The 13,931-nt window shown below is 33.5% G+C and overlaps 1 protein-coding gene across 4 annotated transcripts in view; it reads right to left on the reverse strand.

Annotated features, from left to right (window-relative positions):
* LOC142973500 (tachykinin-like peptides receptor 99D) overlaps positions 1 to 13,931 on the reverse strand; it is a 162,664-nt gene that overhangs the window by 39,354 nt on the left and 109,379 nt on the right. The gene's annotated exons all lie outside the window — the stretch shown is intronic.

The following is a 13,931-nucleotide window of genomic DNA, read 5'->3' on the forward strand; positions in this document are numbered from 1 at the left end:
TAAAGTGATATGCTTATTATTTCATGCATAAAATAAGATAGCAATTATCCCTCTCTACTCCACATCTCCACGATAGTATCAAATTAGTATAAGCTTCAGTTTCAATTATTTCAATGCGATCGTTTACCGATATTTCTGTCCGCAAATCCTAGGTTTACAAATTCGATTTTAATTTTATTTCGAGCAAGGATTTACTTTCTCGTTCTCTCAGCTGTTCGTGTCTCTGATCGGTTTATTCGATAGAGTTTTGAGATGCTTCAAGTTAATGAGTGTATTGGAAATCGATTGGTTCGCCCCGGTTCTTGTTCTGGAAGATAGTTCTTCGTAAATTACGTAATTACTATAAAATTATGAAGAGGATCAAGATAATTTTAACCCTATTTCGTAAAATTGCGAATTGCTAAATGGGTCTTAAGTGCTTAATACCATATTTGTTACCCGACGTTTTGAACGAAACGTGTGGGTTATGTGACGTATGAGGCGAACTTATAAAAGTAGAAATGATAAATAAATTACCCTTAATGTAGAACCATTTTGAAGAATAATGTGTAAAGGGAAATGTATATAAAATCTTTCAAGATATATTTTTAAAGAGGAATCACGTGACAATTTAAACGTTCAGTATAAAAATACAGAATTTGTGTAGACTTTTAAATTTAATATTCATCCACTTTGTTGATACTATCGTAATTCTACCATCAGTAATATCAGATTCAGCAATATTTTACAATTCAAATTCAATATCACTTAAAGTTGTAAATGTATAAACCTTATTTCTTTAACAGCTGTTATTTTTATAGAACCATATTTTTACAAGAACTTTATTGGACATCTATGACGCCAATTTAATTTTTAATTCTATGAATTTATTCGGGAAAGCATTCAGCGCGATTTTCTTGAAAAAAACCCGGTTTGTACCTTTTGTAGAAAACTGTACTTTTGTTAAAGATCAGAAAGCTTCGTGGTAGTACGAAATGATTTGTGGAAAAAACATCTCAGAATGCTATCTCAACCTAGATTCACTCACTTTTGAATGTAAATTTGTCCTCGTTGCAGGCTAATTAGCTTAGCCTGACTTTCAAAATTAAGGCCTTTTCATTTTCCGTGCCAGCATTGAAACAATATGCGTCATCGCATCTACTCAGCAACAGCTACATAGTTTTTTGATAGATATAGTGATAGTAAATGTATTAAAATACATAACACGCTTTTTTATCAGTTAAACAGAGACCAAAGAACACCAAATGGTACATTACAAACAATAAAATAAGTATTTTTTTAAACCCATTAAAGTCCCACTGCTGGGCAAGGGTCTCCTCCCGTAATAAGGGAGGGGTAAGGCCTTGAGTGCAACACGCTGGCCAAGTGCGGGTTGGGGATTTCGCATGCCCTCAATAAATGTATAAAAAAAAATTTAGGCATGCAAGGTTTCCTCACGATGATTTTCTTCACTGTCTGACCATGTGATAATTATTTCGAATACACACATAACTTCAAAAAGTCATTGGTGTGTTGCCTGCTGGGGACACACCTGAACACCTTGCCTTGGGTTCGAACCTGCGACCACTTGCGTGGGAGGTATCAACTTACACCACTCAACTATCACTACAAATAATGTCTACCAATATTTCTAGTGATAAGCTTACCAAAACTTATCCGTAACTCCAAAACTGGCCCTTAACATAACATCATTCTTATACCAGCACTCGTAAACCCAATAACCCTATATTTACATTCCATTACTCACATTGAATTTGCGTCAAAAGATCCGTTATTTTTCGTGTTAAAGACGTTGGTGAACCATCCTTGAAGATAGTCTTGCTTTAGGAGTAATCCAATTGGATTCGTTTCTTATATAACTGAGATAAAATTTGCAAATGCTTCCATTCACTGCGAGAATTAATGGTGGTTTCTGTGATCCCGGGCGCGTATTGAGAAAACGGAGCGGAATTATATTGCGAACAATCCTTGCTTTTATATGAATAAAGTAAAGGAAGTTTTTTTTGTATGTATCAAAACATAACACGTATGATGATGTTATGATTCATATCTTGCAATACCTACATAGTTACGAATTGATAATTAAGACAGGAGTTGGTTTTTCGTCATCGTTAGGAAAAGTTCTTTTTCGGCATTGCGTTCTTTTAAACAGAAAAAGTATTTCAGAATCCTACTAAGTTTTAAGCTTTCACCTCTCATGTTTATTATTTAATACTTGCTTGAGTAGTGTAATGTGCCTAAACGTCCCTTATCCTTTATATTATTACATATCTATAATATTACACAATAAATAGATTTAAAAGCATGACTATTTAGAATTTCAATGCCATTTTTATTTTGTACATAGAAATGGCTATTTTCATATGACATAGACACAAAACATTGTTGATATTTGTCTCCCAACCACATCAAACGAGTACATTCGTTTCTCGTTTACTACAAAGCGATTTAAACTCAAAATTGCTAGAACTTTTAACAAATAATCGTTGTGTACAAAAAGTTTCGAACAAATACAATTTTTAAAAATATTTCTATTCTGTGCATTTTCTGCATGTTAGTTTCAAAACTATTTTTCATATAATATTTTGAAGAGTTTTATTTGTAGCTGGATTTGAGTCTTCGTAACGTTTATTGCATATACAGTAGTGCTATAGATTGGTCAGCTTAATACCGCTTCGATATTTGTATGGGTGAATATAGCGCTAGCGAGTATAGTGCGATATTCTATGCCCAGTATTTGTTTCGCTCAAAATAGATATATACAGGCAGTGTATTGCGATTTATTCGATGCTAACGTATCGCTTTTGTATGAAGAGTTTATAAAAAATGGGAAGCCGTGGGAAATCCTACGGATATCATAAATGAGAAAAAATGTGAGTTGTCAACTGAGAAATGTACATGAGAGCCGAAGCTAGAAACTCCGCGCCGGTGAATGTGAATGGACACTTAGGAGAGCAGCAGGTCGGTGATAAATCACTTATGGCCTGTTTCATATTAATAATACTCCCTATACACAGGTTACACGTAAATATTATTAATATTCACCTAAAAGCCCACATGCAGGAATTTCAGCAATTGAGCAATTAATTATATTAAAGGTCTCCGCCCACTAAAGTGTATCGTGTTCGCGATTGTTACGACGTGCACTGTACTGCTAGGTTCCCGTGATAAATGATCGCGGATGACACTTGTAGGTCATATCGTGTATTAGCAAGGGTTACTTTTGATAAATGGTACCGTGCATTCTAATGGTGTATTTTTGTTGGTGAATAAAATTAGTTTTGAAGTTACGTAACGGGAATGACATGAAAAATTACGAAGAATTGTGTTTGAGGATAGTGGAACAAATTCTAAATGTATGTTTTTTAAATATATTTTGCGTGAGTAATGGCCTTTCAGTAACATTTATATTTGATAGTATTTTAAAATAGATTGGTGTTGACGTCCATGATCCTAATATATGACTTCTGACTAGTAGCGAATACTTAAAATTCATACCATTGAAACTAATAAGCTTTTAGCAAATTATTAATACAGTTTTTTAAAATTGTGGCTGGTAGTCACAAGATAACTTTACTTCTTCACCCCATCCACTAAAACAAACCATACGATTGCAATTTTTTAGCATTTCGCTCCTAAATTTTCATTTGCTAACGACTTCGTTTCTCTACACAAATCATTATTACTTCACCTAAAAAAAATACCCAAAATCTAGTCGAACAAAAGCGTCAAAAGTAGACAGAATTCATCCAGTGATTTGACTCTTCACAAAAAAATCTACTTCTTATTCTTATTAGTCAGTTAAGTGGGGTGTATCATTACATCAACGACGTCGTTTTACTTAACAAAAGAGCCTTTGGTACTCACAGCCTGTTATCGGAAGCTTTCCACACTATTGCCCAGAGTTTCACCGGTATTTTTATACTATTTGTTAATAAAGATGATTAATTTTAAGGGTGACAGTTTTAGTAGTCCGGAGTTTTGTGTTGCGGGTTGGCTTAGTTATGTTTTTTGTAAATGCTTTGGTGTAGAAGAGTTAATAGTTAATGGGGAAACAAGTGAATAAATTCTACATGTCTTACTTGCTTCTTTGAACTTTTAAATAAAAATAAATAAATATTTTTGGACAACTCACACACGGTCATCTGATTCCAAACTAAGCAGAGCTTGTACTATGGTAACCAGACAACTGATAAACATACTTAAATACTTCTAAATACATACTTATATAGATAAATTAACATCCAGGCTCAGAACAAATACTCGTGCTCATCACACAAATATTTGTCCCGGGTGGGATTCGAACCCGCCACACTGCTAAATGTTAAACTGCTCTATCAATTTTTTTTCACGTAAATGTGTCGATGTACAGCTTTGCTTTTTAGGGTACGATGGGATTGTAGTAATCATGTAAGATTTAATCTCGAAATATAAATGAAGATTTTAACATTGCTGTATTACGAACGAATCTGATAATAAGAAATAAGTAACGTAATTACTATTTTGAGGAGTAACATAGTATCGTTACGAAAGAAAACATGTACGGCAGCTGGGTAAGCTAAAGCATGAATATAAATTACTATTTTTTGTATTAAATAGAGAGGCAATATGTAAAACTATGTATGACCCAGTGACTGGCGGTGACACACCTCATTCTACATATAATCCCTTTACAACATGAATGAGTAACAAAACTAAATTTAACAATATAATATCTAGTTTTCATTTGGCGCATAAATCAAGCTTTATGTGCCCACAGCGCCTATTCCGCGCTCGCATTTCCGCATGAATACTTTAGTCACTGGTGTTTATCAACAAAATGTTCACTAGTTATTAACTGTTGTACCCTTGTAAAATGACCTTGGGTTTGTACACTCTCACGCCAAATGTGGGCAGAAAAGTTGCTTTTACAAATATAGTATAGTAGGAGATAAATAAATAAGCATTAAAAATGTGAAGATGCTTTAAAAGTCTAATTACTTTCCACAAAATATTTTGTAGTGGTTTTTGTGACTGTCTATCTCTATGGGAAGATGATAAAGTTATTAAGTATGAGTACATATTTTACTTGTATGAATTCAAATGGATTTTTAATAATTACTTATTACTTATCGACGTCGAAAGGCGAAACGAGACGACCGAAAAATTAAAGGAGCATGCAAGGTAATTATATTGAATCCATACCCTAAAGCCTATAAATTAAAGTAAGTTCCGAGAACAATTAAAATGTGTATTTAAACCAAATTATGAATTCATTTAACCTTCATTTTATTTCAATTAATTCGGTCACACCAACTAATTTAACATTAAAATCTGCAATAATAATCCGACCGAAAACGGCTAACGGGAAGGCGGCATCGGGTTGAATTTTAATACGTTTTATGAAGGATTTAAAGTTAATCCACGAAGCGAGGGAAGTAATTAACAAAACTGGAAAAGGCTAAATGATTTACATGAGAAAATTTGCGTGTGTTCTTAGTTTTCGTAAAACATATTAGGGCGTTAAATGTGGCTTACTGTTACTTCATTAAGATTTATTAAACTGTTTAAGGCACTTTGTAATTCCTAGCTTTATACTTTATTAAATTAATTTTGAATATTATAATGATATTAATTGATATTATATAAATATTAATATGGTATTTTCTTAAAACAACAAAACAAATTAAAATTCTTAAAACTTAGAAAGCTTATTGCTTTTCAAATCAAAATGCAACTAATCCTTCTAAAATTCGAATTTCGAATGTCATTTATTTTTATTCTTTCAACAAAAAACGGCCAGTACCTACAAGAAAGTCATTCGCGTTTTTGCTCGTCAAACGAAAGAAAAATAAAGTGGTCTTGCAAACAACAAATGTAGTGTACACCGAACCTAATCCACAGGAACACGCTCACTCGACTTTGATAAATGAAACACTTTTCTACTTTAAAAAAAATCTCTAAGAAAACAGTTTCCTAATTTTTCGCTGTAATTTGTATGTTCTATGCGCGAACAAAGGTCTATGAGGAATTTTTCTTTAAGAACCATTTACGGAACTTCGGTCGGGTGCTCATTGATGGTATACTTAAATCCACTCGCATATTGAACGATATCAGTTTGTTTGAAGGGTCTCTTTTGTATCTGGATCAATTTGTAATGCTTTCCTGGTTGGAGGGACTACCAAGGATTATGGGCCCTCTAGTTAAATATTCAAGGCTTAAAAATATATTTAATTTAAATGTGGAAAGGCTAGTGTGATTTCAGTGCAAGTTTAGCTTCTTCTTCCCATAAAAACAAATTATAATTGATCCCAGAATTCGTTCGGAAAACAATCGAAAGTATTCTTATTTCTCACGGATATCGTTGATCGTTAAGACATTCCTACATACGTCGAACGACAGCTCTTATTATATAGAATTCAATATCTGTACATTCCAGTAAGCGCGGAAAATTCCAATGTACGCAATAATGCTCGGTTTGATTGTTGTGGGTAATCTTAAATAAGCCATATTCAACAATATAGAAGGAGGGGAGCGTAATAAATAGGCGTGCTTCACGATTTTTTGCGTGAAACGGATCGGATCGCCTGTTTTTCGGGAAACGCTGCTTTCGTGATTACAATTTGTGTTCGATATTCAAATTGAGATGAGACTTAGGAACGAGTACCTACAAAAGAAGATTGGTTATCAGAAAACCGGTGTTGCCATTTACTGTGATAATTTAGCATAAATATAACCTCATTTTACTTAAATGTCAAAATTAAGCCGCCATGTTTTTGTTTTACATCACAATATTTGTTGCCTTGTTAGTAATTTTGTTAGTCTTTGGAGTTAATTATACGAGTTTTGAACTACAAATAGTTTAAAAGGTGAACAAGAATGACACAGTCGTGTTTAGGCGCTAGTTTCAACTTGTTTTCTAACTAAATAATTTAAGTTGTTCAAAGTTAGTCTGTTTACAATCTGAAATTAATTTGGTGTTTATTGTCTGTTAATTCTTTATTGAAGTGGAAAACTAGGTACGCTTTAGAAAATTTGTGTAAACAGCTAATTTCAAGTATTGTTTACTGTACCGTTCCGTGACTATATTTGGAGTAATTAATTCTCTTAATGATCTTTATCTAAGTATATGTAAAACGTCGACGAAAGGATTATCTCAAATCTAGACTTAATACTTTGTTTATTTGATCACACTCACCTCAGAAACTAAAGGTTCGGATTGAAAAAATGTTTTTATACTCAATTATCTATACTAATATTATAAAGCTAAAGAGTTTGTTTGTTTGTTTGTTTGTTTTGTTTGTTTGAACGCGCTAATCTCAGGAACTACTGGTCCGATTTGAAAAATTCTTTCAGTGTTAGATAGCCCATTTATCGAGGAAAGCTATAGGCTATATATCATCACGCTACGACCAATAGGAGCAGAGTACCAGTGAAAAATGTTACAAAAACGGGGAAAATTATGATTCTCTTATGGGACGCAAGCGAAGTTGCGCGTGTCAGCTAGTTATTACTAAAGGGAGATTGATGTATGTATAACGCCTCTAGCGTTTTCCGAAGCAACTAATTTTTCATGTAGATTTGTGCGTCGATTATCGATAGAACTAGGTCTAAGAAAGTAACAATAAAAATTGTTTTACCTCTACAAGAAAGTTTGCAGTAACAAACATCTATTAATAACTTTATCTAGTAATCTGTGGTTTAATCAAGATCTTAGTACACCGTGAAGAAAGAATAAAAGCGTAATTGTGTTTTTCTATTACTTTTACTGTCTCTGAACAGCCATTATGTAGGGAACAAGCTTTGCTTCGTAAGTGGCAATAACATCATCTGATATTACTTACCTACTTAAACACTTGGATGTGGAAAATACGTTTTGCTTTTATCCGACTGTGGAAAGATAGTAATGTTTTTTTTATAGTTTGTGTGTTTTGCATTTTCTAAAAATAATTATGGAATGTGTAAAAGTCTGTTGATTACAAGATCTCGGGTTCATTTCCTAGGTCGGAAAAAATCCTATTGGGCTCTTATAATTTTACAAAAGAATAAACATCTCAAAAGCTCGGAGTTCGGTAAAAAACGGTTCCAACTACTATCGCCAACCAACTGGCTATCGTGAAATCTATACTATTAATATTATAAAGCTGAAGAGTTTGTTCGTTTGTTTGTTTGAACGCGCTTTTCTCAGTAACTACTGGTCCGATTCGAAAAATTATTTCAGTGTTAGATAGCCCTTTTATCGAGGAAGGCTATAGGCTATATATCAGTACGCTAAGACCAAAAGGAGCAGAGTACCAATAAAAAAGTTACAAAAATGGGGAAAATTATGAGCCATTCTCTCTTCTGTGACGCAAGCGAAGTTGCGCGGGTCAGCTAGTTTTCTATAAAAATCTAAATAGCGCCCCTGGCGGGCACCGTAATAACTGATTGTCTAGTACATTTTAAAAGTCAACGGAACATAAAGTATCAGTTCCCTGACCTCACAATTCATCAATTGATTAGTAAGACTAGCAGTTTATGTAATAAATGAATATCAATCAATCAAGAAGTGTTGATATTGTCGTCATCATCCATTATCATCCATCGTGCGGTCGACGCCAATAAGCATCGTGTCCGTAGTAAAAGCCTAGTCTGTAATATACTAGCTAATTACTACTTTATTTTTTTCATAGCTTAGCTTTTTTTAGCTTTCACTATAATTTTGGTATAACAGGGCATTTAAAACAACAACATCATGATCTATTTACGTTTAAACTTGTCGCAACTCAAACGCGATCGAAAATTAAAGGTTTTAATTTCGATCGTAACCTTTGATTTTCGATCGCGTTTAGGCAGAGGTGTAAGAAATACGCAATCACGAAAACATCTATATATTTTTCACCATAAAACATAAAATGGACGACAAGTTAATACAACAGACCTCCAATAAACCAGGATGAACTTTTATTTACCATCGTATTGGGTTTTAAAATGCGGATTCAATAGAATGGAGTGGGCAAGTTTACGAGTCCGACCGCAATGAAACAGAGCGTTCCAGACGCGCTTTAAAATACCTATAACGTGCTGTGTGCCAATAGGATTTATCCTGTAGGGAATACTGCCAATGTCAATATGTACCAAACGTGTAAACAATTGGTTTTAAACATGATTGTTTTCAATTTTGTTCCTGGTTAACTGTTTACGGAACGCATGAAAACATTAAGGTCAGGTGTTTCCAAATATTATATACCATTTCTAAATATCTACATTCATCATCTTATCAGGTATATAAAATGTTCTTGTTAAAAAAGTTTTAAGTTTATTTAATATGTAAGTGGATTATATTGCTAAGCTATGCTACACCCAAGATTTAATTATCCTTCCTTTTTTTTGGTTTCCGACACCGATTTATAAACTGTGGAACTTCATGAACAATGGATCTTCGTTATTTGTTAAAATAATGTCGAAAAAATACTGTTAACCTTTTTTCGTGAAAGAGTAACAAACATACATCCTTCTTCACATATTTTCGCATTTACGAAATCAGTGGGACTGTAACAACTTCCATTATTTTGAGACTATTTTTGCTTATCCACGCCAACCGCTTAAATCGTTTTCGCGGTTAAACAAAACGTGATTATAATGAATTATGTAATGAGGTAGAGTGATAACGGTGGTCATAACAGTATCTGTAGTTAATATCACTGTGTGGTCACGGTGATTATGGCTCAACACAACTGAAAGTGAGCGTAATTGAAAATGAATATTTAATGCGATATTCATTTAGCATTATTCATCGGTATTGGACCGCTAAATGGGATATACAATTTTAAAAAAAGCCAACATAAGGGCGATTTACTGGGTTTGTGGTGGGTGCCTCTAGGAACTAATTTAGAACGACACCCTAAATGTCTATTCGTATAAATACTTGATAGTACCGCCTGTAGAAAATCGCGCCTCGGCAGTGCTTAGCAAAGATAGTGCCTTTTATAGTAGTCTAAAAATAATAATAATATGCTTATCTATGAATACAATAGTAAATACGCTGTACCATCGGATAGTATTTCCATTTCTTGATAAGTAGTAATTATGTCAGATTTTTTTGCACATTTATTTGCTTTACTTAAACGATAGGAAAATAAGTGCAAACAACGTTGTTCTCCCTTACATCGAAAGCCTCAATTTCATGCGTTTTTCAATATGTTTAATGTACCCCTATAAAACAGCGAGGGATAGTATTATCGTTATATTTACGACGGCTAGACCGATTCGCGTGCGAGCGGCCATTATCAACATGATTTTAATTCCGTTAACGCATACTATTTATACAACGTTGGGTAAATAATTTGAATTTCGACGCTCATTAATTGTTGATTGTAATTAATGCGTTTTGGGTCAGTGAAAAATATTTGTGCATTTCACTAATATGTTTGTGGTTGGACAAATAAATAATGGTTAAAAAGGCTATTGTTTACCTAATGATATATAATACCGACATTATACGATACGTAATAAGACACGGGCTTGTTTTACTTTTGTAGAGAGCACTTACTACTTAACCGGATATACCTACTAATTGCTATTCATAAATGCAAAACTTGGGTTTTCGAATACAGATCAATGAGATATTATGAACTTTATTAATTGTGAACTATAACCAAGACTTCGCTTTTCTTAGAATAGAGTTTTTTATATTTAATTGTACATAGTTTGAGTTTCCATAAGAGGCTGACATAGCCTCTTGCTGGCTAAAAGCCTTGCCAATAAATTTTAATAAAATGAATTAGCCTCGACCTCAACAGTTTACATTTGATTGTCTGTTAAACTAGATTTCCTTCATTTGCTTTTTGAGTTACTAACTTAACTTTGCACTGTGAATTAGATACAACATAAAAGAGAAGAAGGGAGTACAAGTATTTTGCGGCAACAATTCAATATTAGTAACAAAACTAATGACATTATAGCAGAACATAATCTAGTAAAGTTACCCACTACCTATAGAACATGTGTGATGTAGATTAACAAAGTAAATTGAGGTTTTGTCTCCCACACGCGGCCCGTTGCAACGCTTTCAACCATTTTTATCTGCCAATATGAAGCCTGAAATTTATTAAACCTTTTAAAAGAGATTACAAGGTTTTGAGCAGTTTTATTGGAAATCTGCTTTAGTTATTGAAATATCTGAAATGCTAGTGTGTAAAATGTGACGTGGTAGATAGAAACTGTCTTAATTGAAAATCTTTTTATTTTTGAGATGCGAAAGACAAATAGATGCATATGATCGAATATCATGCTAAAGCATGTTTGAGCGAAATGAAATATTATTATTTAAAACGAAAACTTTAAACTACCTACTTAAATGATTTGGATAAATTAGTTACACAGATTCGATATATAGTTAAAACATTAACAAGTTTTAGAGGTTTTAACTTGGCTTAAGACACAGGATACTTTTTATGCCGGGAAATCTTTCAATGTGGACGAAGTCGCGAGTCGAGCCTACTAGATATACACCAGAAAAGATACGTAAAGTGACTTGCGGTCATTCGTATAAAGCTAGATTTAACCACGTTTGACATGCGTATGAATATTCTCTGGGTCAATGTAAATACATTAATCAGAGTTTCAAAGGAAAGAAACGTCCAATATATTATAACTAGCTGACCCGCGCAACTTCGCTTGCGTCACATAAGAGAGAATGGGTAATATTTTTCAACGTTTTTGTAACATTTTTCACTGCCACTCTGCTCCTATTGGTCGTAGCGTAATGATATATAGCCTATAACCTTCCTCGATACATGGACTATCTAACATTGAAAGAATTTTTCAAATCGGACCAGTAGTTCCTGAGATTAGCGCGTTCAAACAAACAAACAAACAAACAAACAAACAAACAAACAAACAAACAAACAAACAAACAAACAAACAAACTCTTCAGCTTTATAATATTAGTATAGATTTATAGTCGGAACCATTCCTTTACTAATTGACGAATTATACTTTTTGAATTAACTAGCATGCTCTCCGACCTCACCGTTTAACTTTAATTAAACGTATTGGACTTTCACCATGTACTAATATCGCATTTTCTACAGTCGCTAGGTACTGTCGAGTATCAAGAGTTTGACATTTAAAATGTACTGACAGTCCTCAACCCGCACTAGGTCAGCGTAGTGTACCTACTCAAGGCCTAACCATTCCCTCGTTCCTAGGCTATTACCCAGCAGTGGGACAGTAACGGGTTACACAAAAATTTAAAATTGCGTGTAAATCGTAAATGGGTATATTTAGGATATTTGCTCTCCAAAATAGTTTAAAGCTATGCATCAAACATGCGGCATTTGAGTGAATTGTTCACACAATTTTCGGAAATTTACGTCACAACATTGCATGCAGCGAATTAGAAATATTCTGAATGCAATAATATTCATAATTCAACAATTTTGTATCTAAATGAATAATCATTGGTATTTGGTGGGCAAATGTTGTCGAAATTAATGAATGGCGTTTTTGGGTAGGGCCCTAGTTCTATTTTTGTTATTTCTGTTGCGTGTTGTCACGTAATGTGAACTGTCTATTTGGATATGTGTTAATTATATAAGTTTGTTAGAATATACGGGGAATATGTTAGAATATATATACATACAAAGAATGTCAAATGTTTTTTTGCTATTCATCACATCACTCTAAATGATGATAGTAGATACGCGGCTTGAATAATATAACTTGTTAATTTTCTATGCAACTAATCATTTATCGTATAATATAACGATGCCTTTTACGAACTGATTAAGCGACTTCAAGCAAATTGAAATCCTTATACGCTTGGAAAAATATATTTTCTGTTCATAAATGTTATACGTGACGACTAAGGAAGGTGTTATTTTCTCAAATTTGAAGTATCTAATTGAAGTAAGTGCTTTTAAATTGTTCGCATAAAACAAAAGTTTCTTCGTTGTACAACTCAGACATTCACGTCTGACCTATTCATTTCTTAAACTCACCCGTCCGTTGGACATCCTACGTAGCTTTTACAATTTATTAGCCGAGCTTCCTTCCAACTGGCTTCACTTCTATGAAGAAACTATTTCCGACACTGAATTTCAATCCATAAAGTTTTGAAGTATGAATTGTTTAAAATGGTGTATAAATCTAAGGTCTTACTATTTGCAATATGCTATAATTGTAGTCAAGTAAAAAAAAACGATACTTTAATAATTGTTATGTTTAGTTATACCATATAAAAAACAGTTCAATTGTGCCGTTTTTTAACAACACACCTATTTTTAGTTTTCTATATAGTTATGTACGCATTTAGTTCTAATCTAGTATAGATTAAGCTGAAGAGTTTGTTTGTTTGTTTGTTTGAACGCGCTAATCTCAGGAACTACTGGTCCGATTTGAAAAATTCTTTCAGTGTTAGATAGCCCATTTATCGAGGAACGTTAAATCATCACGCTACAACCAATAGAAGCAGAGTACCAGTAAAAAATGTTACAAAAACGGGATAAAATTTCACCCATTCTCTCTTATGTGACGCAAGCGAAGTTGCGCGGGTCGGCTAGTAAACTTATATCGATCTAACATCTGGATTGAAAGAAGTGATTAGCATTTAAGTAACTGCTCCAAACCTGGGAGCCACAAATAATATTAGAGACAGACCAATAATAAATGCTTCAATAGACTTCTTCAGATACATTCCTAAATTAGTATGTATGCAAATATTGTTGAATAAACAGAAGTGAGTACAAAGACTGAGCTCAAAGGACCACTCTCTCAGGTTTGAAGTAACAAACAATGTCGTTACAGACTGATACATTTATATTAGGACTGTTGCTCTAAATACGAACTGACCCTCATAGTTTTGCTCATGTGGAATGATATACTATACCTAGTAGTGTTTACTATTTTTTTTTATTAAAAATGCAACTCCCGCACTAGGAATAGCTTTTGTTTCGCGGGGATTTTTGCAA

Source organism: Anticarsia gemmatalis, chromosome 6, assembly GCF_050436995.1.
Source record: "Anticarsia gemmatalis isolate Benzon Research Colony breed Stoneville strain chromosome 6, ilAntGemm2 primary, whole genome shotgun sequence".
Lineage (NCBI taxonomy): Eukaryota > Metazoa > Arthropoda > Insecta > Lepidoptera > Erebidae > Anticarsia > Anticarsia gemmatalis.